The sequence below is a fragment of the Pseudophryne corroboree genome, chromosome 11 (assembly GCF_028390025.1).
Source record: "Pseudophryne corroboree isolate aPseCor3 chromosome 11, aPseCor3.hap2, whole genome shotgun sequence".
Taxonomy (NCBI): domain Eukaryota; kingdom Metazoa; phylum Chordata; class Amphibia; order Anura; family Myobatrachidae; genus Pseudophryne; species Pseudophryne corroboree.
Genome location: NC_086454.1, coordinates 324735388 through 324759814, shown reverse-complemented (window position 1 = coordinate 324759814; position 24427 = coordinate 324735388). Strand labels below are relative to the sequence as shown.

General features: G+C 46.5%; 1 protein-coding gene across 2 annotated transcripts in view; it reads left to right on the top strand.

Moving 5' to 3' along the window:
- The first annotated feature begins 464 nt into the window (after positions 1-464).
- The window catches only part of CRISPLD2 (cysteine rich secretory protein LCCL domain containing 2), a 92966-nt gene continuing 69003 nt past the window's right edge, over positions 465-24427 (top strand). Inside the window, exon 1 of one of the 2 annotated variants that reach the window (XM_063945696.1) lies at positions 465-545. The gene's annotated coding sequence lies outside the window, so the exon portion shown is untranslated. Of the gene's footprint in view, positions 546-1634; positions 1698-24427 lie in introns of those variants that run through there. The other variant, XM_063945698.1, reaches the window with a different exon arrangement.

Genomic DNA, 24427 nt, shown 5'->3' with positions numbered 1-24427 from the left:
GAGGCAGGCAGTATTTAAAGGAAATACTGTGCACTAATCAATTGAATAATTAACATGGGATTAAAAGATGATCCTCATTTGATCACCATGAAGGGTCATAGAACAGTGTTGCTTTTATTAATTACAAACATAGTCACGCCAAGATTGCCACAAGACCTAATGGATAATCCAAATAGCCTCATAATAAAAATATAATATGATAATTATTAAGGCCCTCTGTTATGCCTATGGTTAAGCATGATTAGAAAATGGTATTAAGGTAATTATAGAGTTATTACTTAATCATCTCATTCAGCTGACACATGGTTACCTTGTATTGGTGAATGAAATCACCATATAGTGATTAATTGACCGTCCTATATGGAGCATATATCGCTCCTGCAGCAGCTTCCAGCAAAAAGATTATCAGCGGGGCGCGGGCATGTAGAGCACACGGAGGTGCGGGAACTACACCCGACCCGGCGTCCGGCTCCCGCGAGCGGCTACCCGCTAACTACGGAGGTCTGACTCAGCTCAGTGACACAACAGACTTGGAACTCAAACAGGTATTCAGAGCCGCCCTCTCATCCACTGCTGGACATCTACGGGCCCCCCCCTGCAATGTGTTTACACAACAGGGGAGGGGGGATGTAGAGCGTGGACAGCAGAAGCGGCTCGCACTGCTCTGTCCTTTCTGTCTCCAGGTGGACGGCCTTTCCCCGCTCTCATTGTTTCCATTCACTGCCAAGGTATTAACTACGGCACATGGGACAACAGTAGAAAGGGAAACCGTCACCATACACCTGGGACTCTGTGTCTCTCAGCGATTATACCTATTAATGAGGAAGTAATCTGTTCACATGATTTGATAGTAGCAGCATATTGCAATAGCTGTTCCATTTGATACTAATTATCTCTACATATTATATTAATCTGTGAAAAATTACCAAGTTACCGTTTAGCAAAAGGGGAGAAAGAATAAAATATGTATGATATGATAGGATATGTGTTTTAGAAGAATACCGATGTGTTCTATATTAACTATGGAACAGTCTCAATATTAGAGACAATCTGAGAATTAGTGTCACTGAATTTATTCTATTACTTAGAGATTGAAACTAGCAGTATCTGCATATTGGAGTGCCGCTATTCCTTCTTGCGTGGGTTACCTATAATATATGGTGACTGTTATTATGTGCGCCCGATGGGATGAGACTTTGTCATTCATTTAGGCATACTAATCGTTTGATATGATCACCACTGAAATATATGCTCTCTGAGTGTGACGTACACCTTCCCATGTGAATTTAGAAATGTATCACTATAGAGAGAATCATTGAATGCTTTCAGTGATCAGTTGAACGTATGCCTCATACACTTGTTCATGCTTCCTCTTTAAGAGAACAGGGACCACTTATTTATATTGTTCACAATATTGTTATAGCATCCCTGTATATGATCAACAGTATTGTAAGTTCAGAGACAGTGTATCAATGATCTGTTCTATTGCATGAACTGCTCCTTTTGGCCATAATTGTATCTCACCATTGTGGATACAAAATAATGTATCAAATTACATCTGTACGACCACTGCAGTCTGGACAATAGACTGGCAGACAGAGTGTACGCATGTTACAATTCATATATTTTTACCACCCTCTTATGCATCCACAAGGTTGAGGGTTAACATTGAAGATTAACGCAGGGGTTTCCTTAAGGTAATTATGAAATTTACCTTTGTGATCTGTATTTACTATTATAGTTTCACGGTGCAGAAAGGCTCTCTATGCAAACAGTAACATATTTTCTCTAAAGAATAGTTAATGTCAGACTCACGTCAGAGATCTGAGACTAATTAAGTCGTGCTAATAAGCAATATTGACAGCCATTACAGCATAACTAATTCTTAATAATATATCACTAAGCTTGATAACAAAATAATTTTTCTGCCCCTACTATACCGGCAATTTAACCAGTATCTAAACATCTTAAATTTGGGGCAACTATTTTACAAAGGTTCTACTCTCAGGCTATCAAATATACCCATGTGCCTGGACATAGAGATTTATTTTAAATGATGAAATAAAAGTTACATTTTATTAACTAATAAACATTACAAAAGAGTGCGCCACACACTAAGCTTCTTTTTTTAGTGTAGTACCCACTAGTGGTCTACACTAATCACCCCTAGAAATATATAATGTAACTGTTCTTACCATGGACCTCATTCCGAGTCGATCGCACGTAGCAACTTTTTGCTGCTCGTGCGATCAACTCGACGCCGCCTATGGGGGAGTGTATTTTAGCATAGCAGGGCTGCGATCGCTTGTGCAGCCCTGCTATGCTAAAAAAGTTTCCTGCAAAACAAGACCAGGGTCAGACTTACTCACCCTGTGCGACGGATCCAGCGACGAAGGATTGACATCAGACATCCGCCCTCCAAACACCAGGACACGCCTGCGTTCGCCTCACCATGCCGGGAAAACAGTCACTTGGCGCCCACGGAACGCCTCCCGTTATATGTTGCAGGGGGAGGGGTGGGACCCTGACACCCCTCTGACTCACACTCGTTCCTTTTGCGAATTTGATTCCTTGCAGATGGAATTGGTGTGGGGATGTTGGGGTATGCGCTTCATTGGTCACTTATACGTGTTGGGTACTTTAAAAACATTTGACCAATTGTGTACTGATTTTCACTTGCCTACCTCACATTTTTACCAATACCTTCAGCTCCGTCATGCTTGCTCGTCTCAGTTTGGTGCTGCGCCGCCTCTTATCCAGCCATCCCGTTTATGTGCTTTTAACGTCCACTGGACCTTCTAGGACCGTTTCTGCTCTGCTCGGTGCCCATCATGCTTGTTCTCTCCCTGGTCTTAAGACTAAGTGGGAGGCTGACCTGGAACCCATCTCACCCAGTGCTTGGGATATGGCCCTGGGGGCTTCTCGTTCCACTACTACCTCTGCCAGATTTCAACAAATACACCTGTATATACTACATCGAATATATGTTACTCCTACTCGGTTGTCAAGAATGGGAGGGCGTGGTGATTCCAGATGCCCGAAGTGTGCCTCTTTGGATGGCACCTGCTATGGACCTGCCTTCTGGTAAATATGTTCTGGTAGGCTGTTATACAGATTATAATTTCTACAGGTATACCGTCTGATATTCTATTTCTTACCCCCACTGTCTGTATTCTTGCAGTGATTGACAAAGAAATATTGGATGTACACTCTATACGGTATATTTGTAACTTATGCGCACATGCTAAGGTATTGATAGCATGTTCCTGGATGGCACGAACAGGCCCCACTGTAAATAATTGGATACCCCTGGTGACATCGACTGTATCGCATGAGACGTTTGTATACATATCTAGAAAAGCTCCTGATTTCTATATGATATGGGATAGATTGCTTTCTTCCCCGTACAGTCAGACCCTATCTATATCTGCAATTTAACCACTTGCCTGGCACGGTCGCTTCAGATGCGACTATGCCTGCAAGTGCTCTATCTGACCTGGTCACACAGGATGCCACCAGTCAGATAGAGAGTGTTAGCAGCGGCAGAGAAGGGAAACTTCCCTCCGCTGCTGCTGTCAGAGGGGCCGGAAGGTCTCTCTGCCTCCCTGCACTCTCCCCCACTGATTGCCATGCTGCCGGTCAGCACAGCAGGATTCCCCCCCCCCCCCACCCCCCTCCAGCGGCTGCAGACAATGGCAGCCGCTGGGGAGTGTAAATTAAACCTCCCAAGCCACCCCCAGAACCTCCCGTATACATGGAGGCTATCCCGGTTTTCAAAATGAAAGCCACAATGTTTCCGATGGTCGCGATGTTCCCGATCGATGTTTTCAATGTTTGGGGGACATAGTTAAAAAAAAAAATATATATATATTTTTTTAAATAACAGCATTTTGGATAAGGTTAAATTTATGTTCTTCACCTAATTCACTCATAAATAAACCCTGACAATTTCGGAGCTGTTTTTGGCTAAATAAATCGTCAGTTAAGTGGTTAACACTCTTCAATTTCTGTGCTTGATCTGTTAATCACTAATTCATGTTGTGCTATGTGCAACTCCATTATACTCTTGGATTACGATTTACTATGTAAGTAGTACTATCTATGTGTCTTTAATGTTTCTTTGAAACCGTATTGTCTGTTAAGAATATGCTCACACCGGGTTATGGTACTTTTCTTTCATTAATTGTTTATGCATACATGATGTGGTTTGGAAATCCTCTGGACTTACTGCATACGTTATTCTTTTTTGTTTCTTTGTATGTATGTATGTATGTATGTATGTATGTATGTATGTCTGTAAAACCAAATAAAAACCTATTGAATTAAAAAATAATTAGTTTTCTCTCAGATCTTCAAATGATCCCCAACGTCTGCATCCATTAGACCTCCATTTTACTGTTATGCATAATGCCAACTCTCCAAGAATGTCAGGGAGACTCCCAGCAAACTCCCTGATTGTATCTAAGGGTGTGTACACACGGTGAGATATTTTCTTTTTGATTTTGACTATATAGTCAAAATCGCAAGAAAAGTTAGTGCAGATCGCAAGGTGAAAGTCACCTTGTGATCCCGATGCGCGGTCCCGCCAGGCCGGCATTGCAAGAAAAGATAGACTGTGCAGGCAAGTCAATCCTTGCTAGATCGGTGTACTATCTAGTTCATCTCGCATGTCAATGACATCTCACATAAGCCAAAATCTCACATAAGCCAAAATCGTAAGCACCCATAGTCCATATCTCAAGAAAAGTTAGTCAAAATCAGTGGTGCTGGGTTCCGGGGAGTTCAAGGGAAATCGGAAGTGAAAATCGGGCATAGCAAGGATATCACCGTGTGTACACACCCTTACACCCATTATATAGCTGTTGTATACTTGGATAGGCTACATTCTCAGTGATGTCACTGGCTCCTAGTGAATTGGTAGGTTGCAGTCTTAGTGATGTCACTGGTTCCTAGTGAATGGATAGGCTATATTCTCAGTGATGTCACTGGTTCCTAGCAAATGGATAGGTTGCAGTCTCAGTGATGTCACTGGTTCCTAGTGAATGGATAGGTTGCAGTCTCAGTGATGTCACTGGTGCCTAGTGAATGGATAGGCTGCACTCTCAGTGATGTCACTGGTACCTAGTGAATGGATAGGCTGCACTCTCAGTGATGTCACTTGTTCCTAGTGCATGAATAAATAGGCTGCATTTCTCAAGGGTATTGACTCCTTTATAAATTGTTGTAAGCCATGCAATTGGCAGACGGCAGATTTGGTGCAATACCAGGAAATTATATAAATGTGATCGTGACTTCTTGAGTGTAAATCATATATCGGGATTCTGTGGGATGCGATTCTGACATGTAGAAAATAATCTGCTGTGTCCATACTGCTTCATGAATGACTGGTAATGTCTGACAAGGCCAGTTAGAATGTATGAAGCAGTGCGTTTCAAAGTGCATGGGGATAGTGTTGCAGGTGTGATATAATTGGATTTAGCAAAACCATTTGATAATCTTTTATGTATCAGTTTGGTGCAGGAGAGGAGGGTAGCAGATCGGGGGGAAGGGGGGGGGGGGGGGTACACGGGGGGGAGATCTGGATAAAGAGAAGACCTATTGTGGGTTCAAGCATAAGATGTTTGTTATTGAACTATATGTCTGCAGACTGAGGACATTAATTTATGGCTAACTTTTTTTATATAAAGGACAATGCAGCCAGGGGATAAGGCATCAGTTACGTGGGGGAGGGAGGTCGGCAGGGTTAGGGTGGTTCCCACAGTTCTTTGGGAGCTGCCGGCTGTAGCCGGGGAAAGTGTCTGGAGCAAAGACTTCCGGTCACACACCTAGCCTGCACGTTGCTGGCATTTGCTGACGCATACCCAAGGCGCGGCAGCCACAACAGTAATATTAGAGATGACTCTACAACAGATGCTAGGAGAAACTTCCAGGAAAGGATGTATGCAACATGGAGGATGAATTGCAATCAGTGTAACAAGTGTCCGTCATCTGGCATCCTTATTCTATAGATATTGGGGACACATCGTGCGTCAGGATAGGTCAGAGACCGCTGTCTGGGAACGCCAGAGATTCCTGGATTCGTGTTGTGCAGGCGGATCATCCCCAGAGAGGGAAATGAGGTTTCCCTGGTGATGACCCCAATAAATCAGCGTAAGTACAGTCAGACATTGAGCGTCACTGGTGCAGCCGCTGAATCATACTCTGGACTCCCATCATTTGCAGATAGGAAACTGAGAGATGCATGAGGCTTGCTTACAGTACAGCTGCCATACATTTCGTATCCAGCCATAGGGACCTATTCCTATATTCTCCGTACAGTGCTGCATACATTGGTGGCTCCATATAAATAAATGACCATACAAGTAATAATTCTGATAACCTTAGTGCATCTAAAGTCTGCATCTGGGAACATAGCCGCCCCAAGCTGAGTGTTTTCTAGGAGGAAATAAACCTTGGCGCCCTGTAAGGCCTGACCACAAGCAGCTGTGTATGTTACTCTCCTGGCACTGGGGTTATCACCACCATACACCAGGGATGGGGAACCTTTGGCCCTCCAGCTGTTGTTGAACTACACATCCCAGCATGCCTTGCTACAGTTTTGCTATTTGGCCATGCTAAAACTGTTGCAGGGCATGCTGGGATGTGTAGTTCAACAACAGCTGGAGGGCAGAAGGTTCCCCATCCATGCCATACACTACTGTAGGCCTGGCCAACCTGTGGCTCCACAGCTATTGTGAAACTACAAATCCCATGCTGGGACTTGTAGTTTCACAACAGCTGGAGAGCCACAGGTTGGCCATGCTTGCACTACTGCATATTACGCTATGGGGGTTATTGTCAGTGTATTGGGGGCAAAGTGACAGATTATAGACTGGGAGTCAGATACAAACTACTCGTTGCCCTAATTGCTGGGATTTCATTGTGCACATTCTGTCCTCACTACACGGCAAGGTCTCAGCCTCCTCACTGCATACTGCCTACTTTTGACAAAGCATGTCAGGGAGATGTAAAAGTAACACCTATCAGCGCAGACGTGTACTGCTGTAAGAGGTGCGGCTGCGCGTGTGGTGGTGCCTGCTGCCGTGCAGGTGTAGTCTCGGTACTCACCAGGCGCCGCTCTCTCTCACCTTCAGGTACCGGAACCTTCAACGGACCTGGCAATCTTCAATCGGATCCGGACACGGCGATTCCCTCTCGGAGCTGACTGACGACCGAGCTGAGGAGAGAATAGGTTACCTCAAGGGGGGTATCAACCCTTCTTCCACCGGAAAAGGGGATACCCCAGGGGTGACGGCGACCTTCACCGGTCGGGTGAAAGGTCATCACAGGCACAAAGCCTCAGCCACCCAGATTTCACACACTCGCGCTCTCGCACGTAGTGTGATGAAAAGGATTCTCACGTCCGTGAGCAATCCCGACTCCGGCGCTCGGGGACAGACAAAGGGACAAACGTACACGGATGCTACTCACCGCCACAAGTCTTGCACTCCGATCTTCTCCACTTACAGGTCCCTGTAAGGAGGCAAACAAACAAACAGCCGTGCAAGGCCAAGAACTACCCTAGTGTGCGTCCGCTACACTAGCTACATAAACAGAGCCCTCAAACTAGCTCGTGTGAGTGGTGCAACACAACTATGCACAACTTAAACAAACAGACACTTTGCCCTGCACGGTAACAACATACATCACAATATCGGAATACAAGATCACACGGTGCTGTCCCTTTAAATCCCTCCCTCTGGAAAGGGGGTGGGCGCCGCACGGCCTACCCACCTCCTGTACCTTCCCTTATGTGGGCCTCAGGCCTGCCTACCTAAATACCTCAGGGTGGCCTGGGCCTAGCGCCCAGTGCCACCTTTATTCACCTTGGGGGTCTTATTCACTGGGCCTAGCGCCCCCTAGCTGCACACAGGCCGGAGGCCTGACTTCACCCACGGGCCTAGCGCCCGCTTAACTTGTTGCCCGTTGGGTGACCTGGGCCTAGTACCCAGCGTCACCTTAGTATCCCTAGCGGCCGCCAACTGCACTAGGGCCTAATGCCCTCTAATGTCCCCCAGGCCTATTGCCTGCGTTTGCCCCGGGCCTAATGCCCGCCTACTGTGCCGCTTTCTGGTGGCTTGGGCCTAATGCCCAAACCACCTAATCCAATGACGACCCCCAACCTCCTATCTGCGCCCAGGCCTAGTGCCCGAATTGTGCCCTCGGGCCTAATGCCCGTCCCTGGTGGTCGAGGGAGGAAAAGGGGAGGGTTAGCCTCACTGAGGCCTCACCTAATCCGGGGGTCTCCGGCACCCTCTTCTGCCGCTGACCCGTCCTGGCCAGCGGCGCCTCCGTCTCTTCTCCGCGTCCAGCCGCCGCTGGACATCTTCTTCAAGGGTCCTGGCGTCTTCTGGCCTCTTCCGCGGCCTCAGGACCTCTTCACCGCTCTTCGGCGCGGCCTCCCGTCGTCTCCTCCTCGCGGTGTTTCCTCTCTTCGCGCGCGGTCTTAAGTTCAGGCTCCCGCCCGGCGTCAGACGCCGGGGGCGGGGCCTATGACGCGGCGAGCGCCGATTGGCTCGCCGCGCCCCTCTCCGATTGGCTGCCGCTCCGGGAGCCGCAATTGGCTCCCGGAGGGCGCCAACATTCAAATGCCCCCGCAGCCTCTGGTCCGGTGCAGGGAAAAGGGTAATCCCTGCACCGGACACCCGCCGCCGCCACGCACCCAGCGCTGGGGACAGACAAGCTGCCCCAGCGCTGTCCCCAACCAGTGACAGCACCACTGATGTGCCCACAGGGCACATCTCTACACTGCTACACCGGAGAGGCGCGTCATACAAATAACTTACATCTAAATGTAAATGAGCCCCAAAGTTAGTAAGATCTACTTGTTGAAGAAAAGACACTGATATTTTGCAGAAAATGTTTGTGTATTGTGCTTTAACCACTTAACTGACTATTTATTTCGCCAAAAACCGCCTGAAATTGTCTTTTTTTTTTTTTATGAGTGAATTAAGTGAAGAACATGAATTTAACCCTATCCCAAATGATTTTAGTAAAAAAAAAAAAAGGAAAAATGTATTTATTTTGTTTTTTCTTTTTTTTCTTCATACATCGAAACATCAATCGGGAACATATCGACCATCGGAACATCGCGACAATCGCGGCTTTCATTTTGAAAGCCGGGATAGCCTGCAGGTATACGGGGGAGGGGGGGGGAGTGTCTGGGGGTGGCTTGGGAGGGTTCATTTACACTCCCCAGCGGCTGCCATTGTCTGCAGCCGCTGGAGGGGGGGATCCTGCCGTGCTGACCGATCAGCAGTGATCAGCAGCATGGCAGACACAGGGGGAGAGTGCGGGGAGGCAGAGGGACCTTCTGGCAGCAGCAGCGGAGGGAAGTTTATCTCCCCTGCCGCTGCTAACACTCTCTATCTGACTGGTCACATCCTGTGCGACCAGGTCAGATCGAGCACTTGCAGGCATAGTCGCATCTGATGCCACCATGCCAGGCAAGTGGTTAAAAGAGGTTCCATATACTGTAAGTGGCCACGAGAAACTTTATTTAAAATGCATGTAGCCATAGGGATCATTGGGGCAAATGAATTAACCTGGACAAGGCATAAGGAAGTGATAAACTAGTGATAGGTGCAAGGTGATAAACGCACCAGCCAGTCATCTCCTAACTGTCAATTTGCATATTGGAGCTGATTGGCTGGTGCGTTTATCACCTTGTACTTATCACCGGTTTATCACTTCCTTATGCCTTCTCCAGGTTAATACATCTGCCCCAATGTGCCTTATAACCAATGCAGGGAAATGGCACTGATGTTCCCATTTGAATATGTATATCTGTGATTTATTTGTTTCCCCCAAGAATGTAACAGCTGCATAATGGGATTAAGGTGCAATCAGGGAGATTGCTGGACTATTCAGGGAGTGAGGGAGATTGCTACTATTTCAGGGAGTCTCCTGCAGAATGAGGGAGGGTAGGCAAGTATTCCTCACTGTAACGCCACCCCCATACACAATTCCTGCTAACAGTGATATATATGTGGCTGTTGCATCTTAAATGAGACAGAAAGCCACAATTTCACAGTAACTGGAAAAGGCAGTGTATTACTGAGCAGAATATTGGCCCTCATTCCGAGTTGTTCGCTCGCAAGTGGATTTTAGCAGATTTGCTCACGCTAAGCCGCCGCCTACTGGGAGTGAATCTTAGCATCTTAAAATTGCGAACGATATATTCGCAATATTGCGATTACACACCTCGTAGCAGTTTCTGAGTAGCTTCAGACTTACTCGGCATCTGCGATCAGTTCAGTGCTTGTCGTTCCTGGTTTGACGTCACAAACACACCCAGCGTTCGCCCAGACACTCCTCCGTTTCTCCGGCCACTCCTGCGTTTTTTCCGGAAACGGTAGCGTTTTTTCACACACGCCCATAAAACGGCCTGTTTCCGCCCAGTAACACCCATTTCCTGTCAATCACATTACGATCGCCAGAACGATGAAAAAGCCGTGAGTAAAATTCCTAACTGCATAGCAAATTTACTTGGCGCAGTCGCAGTGCGAACATTGCGCATGCGCATTAAGCGGAAAATCGCTGCGATGCGAAGATTTTTACCGAGCGAACAACTCGGAATGAGGGCCATTGTACACAACACGAGTGGAATGCGTAGACTCTAAGGGGGTGATTCAAATTTTTGAAAAGTCAGTTGGGTGTCTGCGTGTTCCTATCTAATAGACAGGAAACAACAGACACCCAACCGACTTTTCAAACATTTGAATTCCACCCTATAAATAGAATATTAGGAGGGAAGGGGGATTCTGTAACTGAGCAGACAGGCAATGACTGACAGTTTGGCAGCCTTGCCTTGGAGAAATTCTGTGTAAATTGTTACTCATACACAGGGTCAGGCGTAATTGATGTCCCTTTGGAATCATCCTTTCACAACATTGAGTGAAGAGGAAAGATCAATGAGTGTTCTGTCTTCTGGTAAATCTGTGGTTTGTCACATAATAAGTGGGTTCCTGAACTTATCAGGCCATTATACAGACAAATCCTGTCCGTCCTGGGTCACAGAGTCTTCTGTAAGTGCCACATTGCCCGCTCCATGTAACTGGTCACATAAAAGCCCTCTCTGTATTGGTATGTGTATACTGTGGGTACCACCAGATTGGTGATGTATAATGCCGGTGTTTGTTGGGTCATTGGTGACAACAGTTAGGTAGAAACTTGGCGCATGGCGTGTCTTTCACATGAACAGAGGGCCTGATTCATGTTTGTAAGTAAAGCAAACAAGTAAGCAACTGGGCAAAACCATGCTGCACTACAGGTGGGGCATATGTAACATGTGCAGAGAGATTTAGATTTGGGTGGGTTTTATTGTTTCTGTGCAGGGTAAATACAAAGGAATGTAGCCCACAAATGTTAGGCAGCTTTGTATTTATACTGCAATTTAGATCTTGGGGGGTAATTCCAAGTTGATCGCAGCAGGATTTTTGATAGCAACTGGGCAAAACCATGTGCACTGCAGGGGAAGCAGATATAACGTGCAGAAAGAGTTAGATTTGGGTGGGTTATTTTATTTCTGTGCAGGGTAAATACTGGCTGCTTTATTTTTACACTGCAAATTAGATTGCAGATTGAACACACCCCACCCAAATCTAACTCTCTCTGCACATGTTATATCTGCCAACCCTGCAGTGCACATGGTTTTGCCCAGTTGCTATCAAAAATCCTGCTGCGATCATCTTGGAATTACCCCCTTGGTTTGAACCAACACCACCCAAATCTAAAACTCTCTTTGCACATGTTACATCTGCCCTACTTGCAATGCACCATGGTTTTGCCCAGTTGCTCTTTTTTTTGCATTGCTTAAGATGGGTATACACTATACAATTATCTGGCAGATCATCTGCCAGATCTGGTTGGTTTCAATGACAATCTGATAATGGATTAGACCAAATTACAATCGACCTTTCGCTCCCAAACATTGGAAAATGAACAAAACTTGTCGTTCAGACAAATTTGTTAAATCACAGCTTAACCAATTTGCATGAACAATAGTTTTTGTCCATGTGTCAGTGTTTGTGAGGAGATGGTCGATTGTCATTTGCTCTTACAGTATCAATTACCAGATTTTAATTCCAACCAGATCTGCCAGATAATTATATAGTGTATGCCCAGCATTACAAACATGAATCCGGATCAAACTGCCTGCACATCCCAAATATAAGGATGAGAAAGGGCTTGGTACCCTCCTCAAATTAACCCTTTGAAGTAAAAACCAAAGTACAGTAGTTGTTACGATTCTGGCTGTGGCTCCTGGGAGTGCAGCATCTCGGTGGCTTCCTGTAGGCAGGTGTTTCGGACACATGGGGCAAAGCACGCAATGCATATAACATTCAGTGGAAGGTACCCAGGGGGAAATAGCTTGTTTGGCATCTGTTACTTAATACACAAATCAGTACTAAACATACTGTACAATGACACTTCGTACATTATAGACAAGTGAGGAAGTATCTCAACAGCTTCCCAACAAGGGGATCCCTGGTGGACCAAACCCTTTATCTAATGGAGCTGGTACCAATCTCATCATCACATCCATACATGTCCCCTTATATTGCGTACAGGGTAAATTTTCCAGTAATAGCCATAGTAATACAGATACATAATGGTCATGTATAGATAATGAGTGTGGAGATATGAACCCTGACCACCAGGCGCGAGCCTACAGCAGCTGGACGTGGGCCACCACCACTTGGAGAAATCGGAAGGAAGAACAGATCTATATGCACGTGTAAAATTACATTGCTATAGTAATATAGTCTGCTTTCCTTTAGATGTGGTCATTATTGTGAGTATTGTAGAAGGACACAGCCAGCATATGGGTACTGGCTCAGCTATATCCCTATTACCATTACTCTAGTCAGTGCCCTGACATTATATGAGCATTGGCTCATTGCTTCCGGGTGATGCACCTAAATTATCCTGACTTTCCCTGTAGAGGGAATTAGGATGCACCCGTGATCCAAAGCAGAACACGTGGGAGCGCTCAGAGTCTAGACACATTTACCTACGCCGCACAACCAGATACATATCGCTCACAGCACTTCCACTTCCCCCGTCAGCTCACCGTTGCCTTGGTTTCTCATTTCTGAACATAATTTACATGTATTTTAGGTTTATAGTTTGACTGCTGGGTAATACCCCTTTCACACCGCCGCTTCAACTCGGATTGCGGCTCGGTGTGAATGAGTCCCCCCCCAAAACAACCTAGGTCCAGTGACCCAGGAAACCAACCCGGGTCAGGGTCATCTTAAGAACAGTGAAGGCCCATGGGCAAAGCAATACACTGGGGCCCCTACTATCCTCCAGCGGTAGGGGTGCTATCAGCGTCAGCTTTGATGTCCCGCGGGCGGTAGGGGGTGTTCTATCTTCCGCTCAGCATTTAGGACCTGGAGCAGTAATGTCTGCTAATTGCTTTACTGCACAGATGGTGGGAGATGGGGCGGGAGGGAGAACACTAAACTGTAGCAGGGGGCATTGGGCTGATTGAAGGGGCCCCGGTACATGACTTCCAGGGCGGTAGGGGGTGTTTAATACGCAGTGGAGGGGTGGATAGTGGCATGGGATTAATTTTCATCATTTTCTGGTGGGAGGGCAGCTTGCTTGACTGCAGATATCTCCAGTTCCTGGAAATAGATTTCTTAGCTTTCAATGCGATAAAAATCTAGAGAGCCCCACCTTTCAGGAGATACTGGGGACTCGGGGATCAGAGATCAGGAGCCAGAGCAATCCACCAACAAAAATATAAAACTGCATACTAGGTGTGTGGAGCTGCAGCAGGGACCAGCTGCTGGAAGGCTGAGATCTCTGGTTCTGGGCATAGTAGTGACAAGCTGCCAGTGTCCACTGAAAGGGGAGAGTCCCATCTTCTGGAGTATATCCTCATAAAAACTCTAAGTCAGGGAGAACCCGAGATATCTGGCTGGGGAGACCAATTATCAGGCTCAGATGGGGACCACTGTTTGAAGTCAGATATCTCCAGTTCCCCATGGCCGATTTCCAAAAATCTGGTACCCCTGGAAAAAGAGGACCCTCAACTATCAGCCAGTGGCCCTTGAGCAACTGCCCATTGAGCCCATACAAAAATGATGGCCCTGACCTGGGTAGCTTGCAGGATTGTACATGGGAAGGAGCCAGGTTAAGGGGCAGTGTGAACAGGTGACCTGAGTCATCCGACCAGATTCACAGCATAAGGAGAGCAGGATTCACAGTGGTTGGATATTATGTCATCTCCATGCGCCGGCAGAACAGGTAACACTGCACCCGTGTGCAGTGTAAACGACGCCAACCAGTGAATAATCCGGCCCATAGCCACAGTGTGAATGGGGTCTGTCTCGAGTCTGACACGGATTGGAAAAATGTTCCAAATCCTGAGTCAAACTTGGGATTTTGGTGTGAAATGGGGTATTCATGAGACATGACCAGGCCTATACTGACATGGGTACTCGTTTGGCACGCTGGTAACCTTTTACAGAAATCACCTGACAATAGTGACGGTGTATCCTTCTATACCCCTTGCCCACTTGTTGCCAACATTTGCCAGATGGTGAATGGGTGGCACCTGTTCTGGGAAAGAGTCCGGGACCTCTCTCAGCCTGGACCACATAACGCACGTTTCCTGAAGCTTGTTCATAGCCAATTTGTCAGAGTTGCCTGAACATCCAGGGACATGTGAATTACACAGGTTCTGTAGTTGATTAAAACCAGGTGAAATGGAGACTTGAAGTCAGTCAGCCGCAGAATCTGTGTAATCCATATGTGTCCCTTATTAAAGGAATGGCACCGCTACAAACCAGTGGTGGATATATATCAAGCAGAAAGTAATTTCATTGCTGTGCCCTGAGCAGAGTGCCCATAGGCTTCTGCCTGTAGGTTTGAGCCGTGTTTATCAAACCTGGTCATCATGGAACCCAAACAGGTCACAGTTTCCAGGTCACCCAGCAGGTGCACAGGTGTATTCATTACTCACTGACACATTTTAAAAGATCCACAAGTGAACTAATTATTTATCTGGCTGGGTCCACAGGATTATCCACAGGATAACATTGGGATATTGTCGAGCGACAGCGAAAAAGGCACCAACACGGTCACGAGCTTTCTGGCCTCCCAGGATGCATTGGGGCCTTCACCATATAGTCCCGCCCCCTGACTTAGTCAAATCAGTTTTTTGCTAGGTGCGGCAGGAAGCCGCATGGTCGCAGGGCTGCTGTGGAAGCAGCCTCAAGCTTTTTATTATTTTATTTTTATAGACTTGCTATTTTGTTTTTTTGAGCGACTGCTCTAACAGCGTTTTAAACGCATTCTAGAAAGAGTCGCTCCAACAACTCCCCACCGGGTCGCAACAACGCTTACCTTCGGGTATCAGTGCTGTCTCGACGGGCGTCTGTGTCGGATGTTCTAGCAGGTCCAGCAGACGTAACCAGGCTGTGGCCGGAGCATGGGGAGACAGTGAGTATATGGACTTCCTCTTACTAGAGGGGTCAGGACACAGCTACACTGATTTTGGTGGAGACTACAAACAGTGTGTTGATGCGCCGAACATCAAGAGTGCGACAGCGCTACGCTCTGGGGATCATAGGCGCCAGGACTAGGTAGAGGCCGCGATCCTGGGAGTTTAGGTCAACAGGGGGATTCAGACGCTCTCCTGGCCATCCCTCCTCCGAGTTCATGGCCAGTTCCCGCAGGTGTCTCGTTTCATGAACTGAATGACCTCACTTCCGGCTCAGACGCTACCACGAGGCTACTCGGTCGCAGCTTAGACGCTGCGGTTGTGTACACTAGAGATAAACCCGCCAGACCGAGTCGCAGGCCTTAGCGTCTGCATACACGTGGAAGTCGCTCAGCGTCCGTGTCCGTTGGTGAGCGTCCGTGTCCGTTATCAGTTATCAAGAGCGGCAGTGTACACCAGTAGCGTCTGAATCCACTCAGCGTCTTACGAGCGTATTTGCTTGGATATGGAAGTGTGGTGAGTCTCCCTGTATCCCGCTCTCCGGAGGCAGGGTATACAGTACTAAAAATTCTCTCTACTTCTTAGTATGCATTGTTAATTTTTAGTACCTATTGCATATGAGACCTGTATATTACTGTGTTTTCTGCATGCTATGTTGAAAAAAGAACCAGTTTAAAACAGAAGTACAATTTTCCTACTTATGTATAAGTTGTTATGGAGGTTGTATTCTAGAGATGAGCGCCGGAAATTTTTCGGGTTTTGTGTTTTGGTTTTGGGTTCGGTTCCGCGGCCGTGTTTTGGGTTCGACCGCGTTTTGGCAAAACCTCACCGAATTTTTTTTGTCGGATTCGGGTGTGTTTTGGATTCGGGTGTTTTTTTCAAAAAACACTAAAAAACAGCTTAAATCATAGAATTTGGGGGTCATTTTGATCCCAAAGTATTATTAACCTCAAAAACCATAATTTACACTCATTTTCAGTCTATTCTGAATACCTCACACCTCACAATATTATTTTTAGTCCTAAAATTTGCACCTAGGTCGCTGGATGACTAAGCTAAGCGACCCTAGTGGCCGACACAAACACCGGGCCCATCTAGGAGTGTCACTGCAGTGTCACGCAGGATGTCCCTTCCAAAAAACCCTCCCCAAACAGCACATGACGCAAAGAAAAAAAGAGGCGCAATGAGGTAGCTGTGTGAGTAAGATAAGCGACCCTAGTGGCCGACACAAACACCGGGCCCATCTAGGAGTGGCACTGCAGTGTCACGCAGGATGTCCCTTCCAAAAAACCCTCCCCAAACAGCACATGACGCAAAGAAAAAAAGAGGCGCAATGAGGTAGCTGTGTGAGTAAGATAAGCGACCCTAGTGGCCGACACAAACACTGGGCCCATCTAGGAGTGGCACTGCAGTGTCACGCAGGATGTCCCTTCCAAAAAACCCTCCCCAAACAGCACATGACGCAAAGAAAAAAAGAGGCGCAATGAGGTAGCTGTGTGAGTAAGATAAGCGACCCTAGTGGCCGACACAAACACCGGGCCCATCTAGGAGTGTCACTGCAGTGTCACGCAGGATGTCCCTTCCAAAAAACCCTCCCCAAACAGCACATGACGCAAAGAAAAAAAGAGGCGCAATGAGGTAGCTGTGTGAGTAAGCTAAGCGACCCTAGTGGCCGACACAAACACCGGGCCCATCTAGGAGTGTCACTGCAGTGTCACGCAGGATGTCCCTTCCAAAAAACCCTCCCCAAACAGCACATGACGCAAAGAAAAAAAGAGGCGCAATGAGGTAGCTGTGTGAGTAAGATAAGCGACCCTAGTGGCCGACACAAACACCGGGCCCATCTAGGAGTGTCACTGCAGTGTCACGCAGGATGTCCCTTCCAAAAGACCCTCCCCAAACAGCACATGACGCAAAGAAAAAAAGAGGCGCAATGAGGTAGCTGTGTGAGTAAGATAAGCGACCCTAGTGGCCGACACAAACACCGGGCCCATCTAGGAGTGTCACTGCAGTGTCACGCAGGATGTCCCTTCCAAAAAACCCTCCCCAAACAGCACATGACGCAAAGAAAAAAAGAGGCGCAATGAGGTAGCTGTGTGAGTAAGATAAGCGACCCTAGTGGCCGACACAAACACCGGGCCCATCTAGGAGTGGCACTGCAGTGTCACGCAGGATGTCCCTTCCAAAAAACCCTCCCCAAACAGCACATGACGCAAAGAAAAAAAGAGGCGCAATGAGGTAGCTGTGTGAGTAAGATAAGCGACCCTAGTGGCCGACACAAACACCGGGCCCATCTAGGAGTGTCACTGCAGTGTCACGCAGGATGTCCCTTCCAAAAAACCCTCCCCAAACAGCACATGACGCAAAGAAAAAAAGAGGCGCAATGAGGTAGCTGTGTGAGTAAGATAAGCGACCCTAGTGGCCGACACAAACACCGGGCCCATCTAGGAGTGTCACTGCAGTGTCACGCAGGATGTCCCTTCCAAAAAACCCTCCCCAAACAGCACATGACGCAAAGAAAAAAAGAGGCGCAATGAGGTAGCTGTGTGAGTAAGATAAGCGACCCTAGTGGCCGACACAAACACCGGGCCCATCTAGGAGTGGCACTGCAGTGTCACGCAGGATGTCCCTTCCAAAAAACCCTCCCCAAACAGCACATGACGCAAAGAAAAATTAAAGAAAAAAGAGGTGCAAGATGGAATTGTCCTTGGGCCCTCCCACCCACCCTTATGTTGTATAAACAGGACATGCACACTTTAACCAACCCATCATTTCAGTGACAGGGTCTGCCACACGACTGTGACTGAAATGACGGGTTGGTTTGGACCCCCACCAAAAAAGAAGCAATTAATCTCTCCTTGCACAAACTGGCTCTACAGAGGCAAGATGTCCACCTCATCATCATCCTCCGATATATCACCGTGTACATCCCCCTCCTCACAGATTATCAATTCGTCCCCACTGGAATCCACCATCTCAGCTCCCTGTGTACTTTGTGGAGGCAATTGCTGCTGGTCAATGTCTCCACGGAGGAATTGATTATAATTCATTTTAATGAACATCATCTTCTCCACATTTTCTGGATGTAACCTCGTACGCCGATTGCTGACAAGGTGAGCGGCGGCACTAAACACTCTTTCGGAGTACACACTTGTGGGAGGGCAACTTAGGTAGAATAAAGCCAGTTTGTGCAAGGGCCTCCAAATTGCCTCTTTTTCCTGCCAGTATAAGTACGGACTGTGTGACGTGCCTACATGGATGCGGTCACTCATATAATCCTCCACCATTCTTTCAATGTTGAGAGAATCGTATGCAGTGACAGTAGACGACATGTCCGTAATCGTTGTCAGGTCCTTCAGTCCGGACCAGATGTCAGCATCAGCAGTCGCTCCAGACTGCCCTGCATCACCGCCAGCGGGTGGGCTCGGAATTCTGAGCCTTTTCCTCGCACCCCCAGTTGCGGGAGAATGTGAAGGAGGAGATGTTGACAGGTCGCGTTCCGCTTGACTTGACAATTTTCTCACCAGCAGGTATTTCAACCCCAGCAGACTTGTGTCTGCCGGAAAGAGAGATCCAAGGTAGGCTTTAAATCTAGGATCGAGCACGGTGGCCAAAATGTAGTGCTCTGATTTCAACAGATTGACCACCCGTGAATCCTTGTTAAGCGAATTAAGGGCTCCATCCACAAGTCCCACATGCCTAGCGGAATCGCTCCGTGTTAGCTCCTCCTTCAATGTCTCCAGCTTCTTCTGCAAAAGCCTGATGAGGGGAATGACCTGACTCAGGCTGGCAGTGTCTGAACTGACTTCACGTGTGGCAAGTTCAAAGGGCATCAGAACCTTGCACAACGTTGAAATCATTCTCCACTGCGCTTGAGACAGGTGCATTCCACCTCCTATATCGTGCTCAATTGTATAGGCTTGAATGGCCTTTTGCTGCTCCTCCAACCTCTGAAGCATATAGAGGGTTGAATTCCACCTCGTTACCACTTCTTGCTTCAGATGATGGCAGGGCAGGTTCAGTAGTTTTTGGTGGTGCTCCAGTCTTCTGTACGTGGTGCCTGTACGCCGAAAGTGTCCCGCAATTCTTCTGGCCACCGACAGCATCTCTTGCACGCCCCTGTCGTTTTTTTAAATAATTCTGCACCACCAAATTCAAGGTATGTGCAAAACATGGGACGTGCTGGAATTTGCCCATATTTAATGCACACACAATATTGCTGGCGTTGTCCGATGCCACAAATCCACAGGAGAGTCCAATTGGGGTAAGCCATTCCGCGATGATCTTCCTCAGTTGCCGTAAGAGGTTTTCAGCTGTGTGCGTATTCTGGAAACCGGTGATACAAAGCGTAGCCTGCCTAGGAAAGAGTTGGCGTTTGCGAGATGCTGCTACTGGTGCCGCCGCTGCTGTTCTTGCGGCGGGAGTCCATACATCTACCCAGTGGGCTGTCACAGTCATATAGTCCTGACCCTGCCCTGCTCCACTTGTCCACATGTCCGTGGTTAAGTGGACATTGGGTACAGGTGCATTTTTTAGGACACTGGTGACTCTTTTTCTGAGGTCTGTGTACATTTTCGGTATCGCCTGCCTAGAGAAATGGAACCTAGATGGTATTTGGTACCGGGGACACAGTACCTCCAACAAGTCTCTAGTTGGCTCTGCAGTAATGATGGATACCGGAACCACGTTTCTCACCACCCAGGATGCCAAGGCCTCAGTTATCCGCTTTGCAGTAGGATGACTGCTGTGATATTTCATCTTCCTCGCAAAGGACTGTTGGACAGTCAATTGCTTGGTGGAAGTAGTAAAAGTGGGCTTACGACTTCCCCTCTGGGATGACCATCGACTCCCAGCAGCAACAACAGCAGCGCCAGCAGCAGTAGGCGTTACACGCAAGGATGCATCGGAGGAATCCCAGGCAGGAGAGGAATCGTCAGAATTGCCAGTGACATGGCCTGCAGGACTATTGGCATTCCTGGGGAAGGAGGAAATTGACACTGAGGGAGTTGGTGGGGTGGTTTGCGTGAGCTTGGTTACAAGAGGAAGGGATTTACTGGTTAGTGGACTGCTTCCGCTGTCACCCAAAGTTTTTGAACTTGTCACTGACTTATTATGAATGCGCTGCAGGTGACGTATAAGGGAGGATGTTCTGAGGTGGTTAACGTCCTTACCCCTACTTATTACAGCTTGACAAAGGCAACACACGGCTTGACACCTGTTGTCCGCATTTCTGTTGAAATACTTCCACACCGAAGAGCTGATTTTTTTGGTATTTTCACCAGGCATGTCAGTGGCCATATTCCTCCCACGGACAACAGGTGTCTCCCCGGGTGCCTGACTTAAACAAACCACCTCACCATCAGAATCCTCCTGGTCAATTTCCTCCCCAGCGCCAGCAACACCCATATCCTCCTCATCCTGGTGTACTTCAACACTGACATCTTCAATCTGACTATCAGGAACTGGACTGCGGGTGCTCCTTCCAGCACTTGCAGGGGGCGTGCAAATGGTGGAAGGCGCATGCTCTTCACGTCCAGTGTTGGGAAGGTCAGGCATCGCAACCGACACAATTGGACTCTCCTTGTGGATTTGGGATTTCGAAGAACGCACAGTTCTTTGCGGTGCTTTTGCCAGCTTGAGTCTTTTCAGTTTTCTAGCGAGAGGCTGAGTGCTTCCATCCTCATGTGAAGCTGAACCACTAGCCATGAACATAGGCCAGGGCCTCAGCCGTTCCTTGCCACTCCGTGTGGTAAATGGCATATTGGCAAGTTTACGCTTCTCCTCCGACAATTTTATTTTAGGTTTTGGAGTCCTTTTTTTACTGATATTTGGTGTTTTGGATTTGACATGCTCTGTACTATGACATTGGGCATCGGCCTTGGCAGACGACGTTGCTGGCATTTCATCGTCTCGGCCATGACTAGTGGCAGCAGCTTCAGCACGAGGTGGAAGTGGATCTTGATCTTTCCCTAATTTTGGAACCTCAACATTTTTGTTCTCCATATTTTAATAGGCACAACTAAAAGGCACCTCAGGTAAACAATGGAGATGGATGGATACTAGTATACTTATGGATGGACTGCCGAGTGCCGACACAGAGGTAGCTACAGCCGTGGACTAACGTACTGTGTCTGCTGCTAATATAGACTGGATGATTGATAATGAGATGAAATCAATATATATATGTATGTATATATAATATCACTAGTACTGCAGCCGGACAGGTAGATAATATATTTATTAGGTAATGATGACTGATGACGGACCTGCTGGACACTGTCAGCTCAGCAGCACCGCAGACTGCTACAGTAAGCTACTATACTCTATAGTAGTATGTACAAAGAAGAAAGAAAAAAAAAACCACGGGTAGGTGGTATACAATTATGGATGGACTGCCGAGTGCCGACACAGAGGTAGCTACAGCCGTGGACTAACGTACTGTGTCTGCTGCTAATATAGACTGGATGATTGATAATGAGATGAAATCAATATATATATGTATGTATATATAATATCACTAGTACTGCAGCCGGACAGGTAGATAATATATTTATTAGGTAATGATGACTGATGATGGACCTGCTGGACACTGTCAGCTCAGCAGCACCGCAGACTGCTACAGTAAGCTACTATACTATAGTAGTATGTACAAAGAAGAACGAAAAAAAAAAAAACCACGGGTAGGTGGTATACAATTATGGATGGACTGCTGAGTGCCGACACAGAGGTAGCTACAGCCGTGGACTAACGTACTGTGTCTGCTGCTAATATAGACTGGATGATTGATAATGAGATGAAATCAATATATATATGTATGTATATATAATATCACTAGTACTGCAGCCGGACAGGTAGATAATATATTTATTAGGTAATGATGACTGATGACGGACCTGCTGGACACTGTCAGCTCAGCAGCACCGCAGACTGCTACAGTAAGCTACTATACTCTATAGTAGTATGTACAAAGAAGAAAGAAAAAAAAAAAACCACGGGTAGGTGGTACAGGTTGAGTATCCCATATCCAAATATTCCGAAATACGGAATATTCCGAAATACGGACTTTTTTGAGTGAGACTGAGATAGTGAAACCTTTGTGTTTTGATGGCTCAGTGTACAAAAACTTTGTTTAATACTCAAAGTTATTAAAAATATTGTATTAAATGAACTTCAGACTGTGTGTATAAGGTGTATATGAAACATAAATGAATTCTGTGAATGTACACACACTTTGTTTAATGCACAAAGTTATAAAAAATATTGGCTAAAATGACCTTCAGGCTGTGTGTATAAGGTGTATATGAAACATAAATGCCTTCTGTGCTTAGATTTAGGTCCCATCACCATAATATCTCGTTATGGTATGCAATTATTCCAAAATACAGAAAAATCCGATATCCAAAATTCCTCTGGTCCCAAGCATTTTGGATAAGGGATACTCAACCTGTATACAATTATGGATGGACTGCCGAGTGCCGACACAGAGGTAGCTACAGCCGTGGACTAACGTACTGTGTCTGCTGCTAATATAGACTGGATGATTGATAATGAGATGAAATCAATATATATATGTATGTATATATAATATCACTAGTACTGCAGCCGGACAGGTAGATAATATATTTATTAGGTAATGATGACTGATGACGGACCTGCTGGACACTGTCAGCTCAGCAGCACCGCAGACTGCTACAGTAAGCTACTATACTATAGTAGTATGTACAAAGAAGAACGAAAAAAAAAAACACGGGTAGGTGGTATACAATTATGGATGGACTGCTGAGTGCCGACACAGAGGTAGCTACAGCCGTGGACTAACGTACTGTGTCTGCTGCTAATATAGACTGGATGATTGATAATGAGATGAAATCAATATATATATGTATGTATATATAATATCACTAGTACTGCAGCCGGACAGGTAGATAATATATTTATTAGGTAATGATGACTGATGACGGACCTGCTGGACACTGTCAGCTCAGCAGCACCGCAGACTGCTACAGTAAGCTACTATACTCTATAGTAGTATGTACAAAGAAGAAAGAAAAAAAAAAAACCACGGGTAGGTGGTATACAATTATGGATGGACTGCCGAGTGCCAACACAGAGGTAGCTACAGCCGTGGACTAACGTACTGTGTCTGCTGCTAATATAGACTGGATGATTGATAATGAGATGAAATCAATATATATATGTATGTATATATATATAATATCACTAGTACTGCAGCCGGACAGGTAGATAATATATTTATTAGGTAATGATGACTGATGACGGACCTGCTGGACACTGTCAGCTCAGCAGCACCGCAGACTGCTACAGTAAGCTACTATACTCTATAGTAGTATGTACAAAGAAGAAAGAAAAAAACCACGGGTAGGTGGTATACAATTATGGATGGACTGCCGAGTGCCGACACAGAGGTAGCTACAGCCGTGGACTAACGTACTGTGTCTGCTGCTAATATAGACTGGATGATTGATAATGAGATGAAATCAATATATATATGTATGTATATATAATATCACTAGTACTGCAGCCGGACAGGTAGATAATATATTTATTAGGTAATGATGACTGATGACGGACCTGCTGGACACTGTCAGCTCAGCAGCACCGCAGACTGCTACAGTAAGCTACTATACTCTATAGTAGTATGTACAAAGAAGAAAGAAAAAAAAAAAAACCACGGGTAGGTGGTATACAATTATGGATGGACTGCCGAGTGCCGACACAGAGGTAGCTACAGCCGTGGACTAACGTACTGTGTCTGCTGCTAATATAGACTGGATGATTGATAATGAGATGAAATCAATATATATATGTATGTATATATAATATCACTAGTACTGCAGCCGGACAGGTAGATAATATATTTATTAGGTAATGATGACTGATGACGGACCTGCTGGACACTGTCAGCTCAGC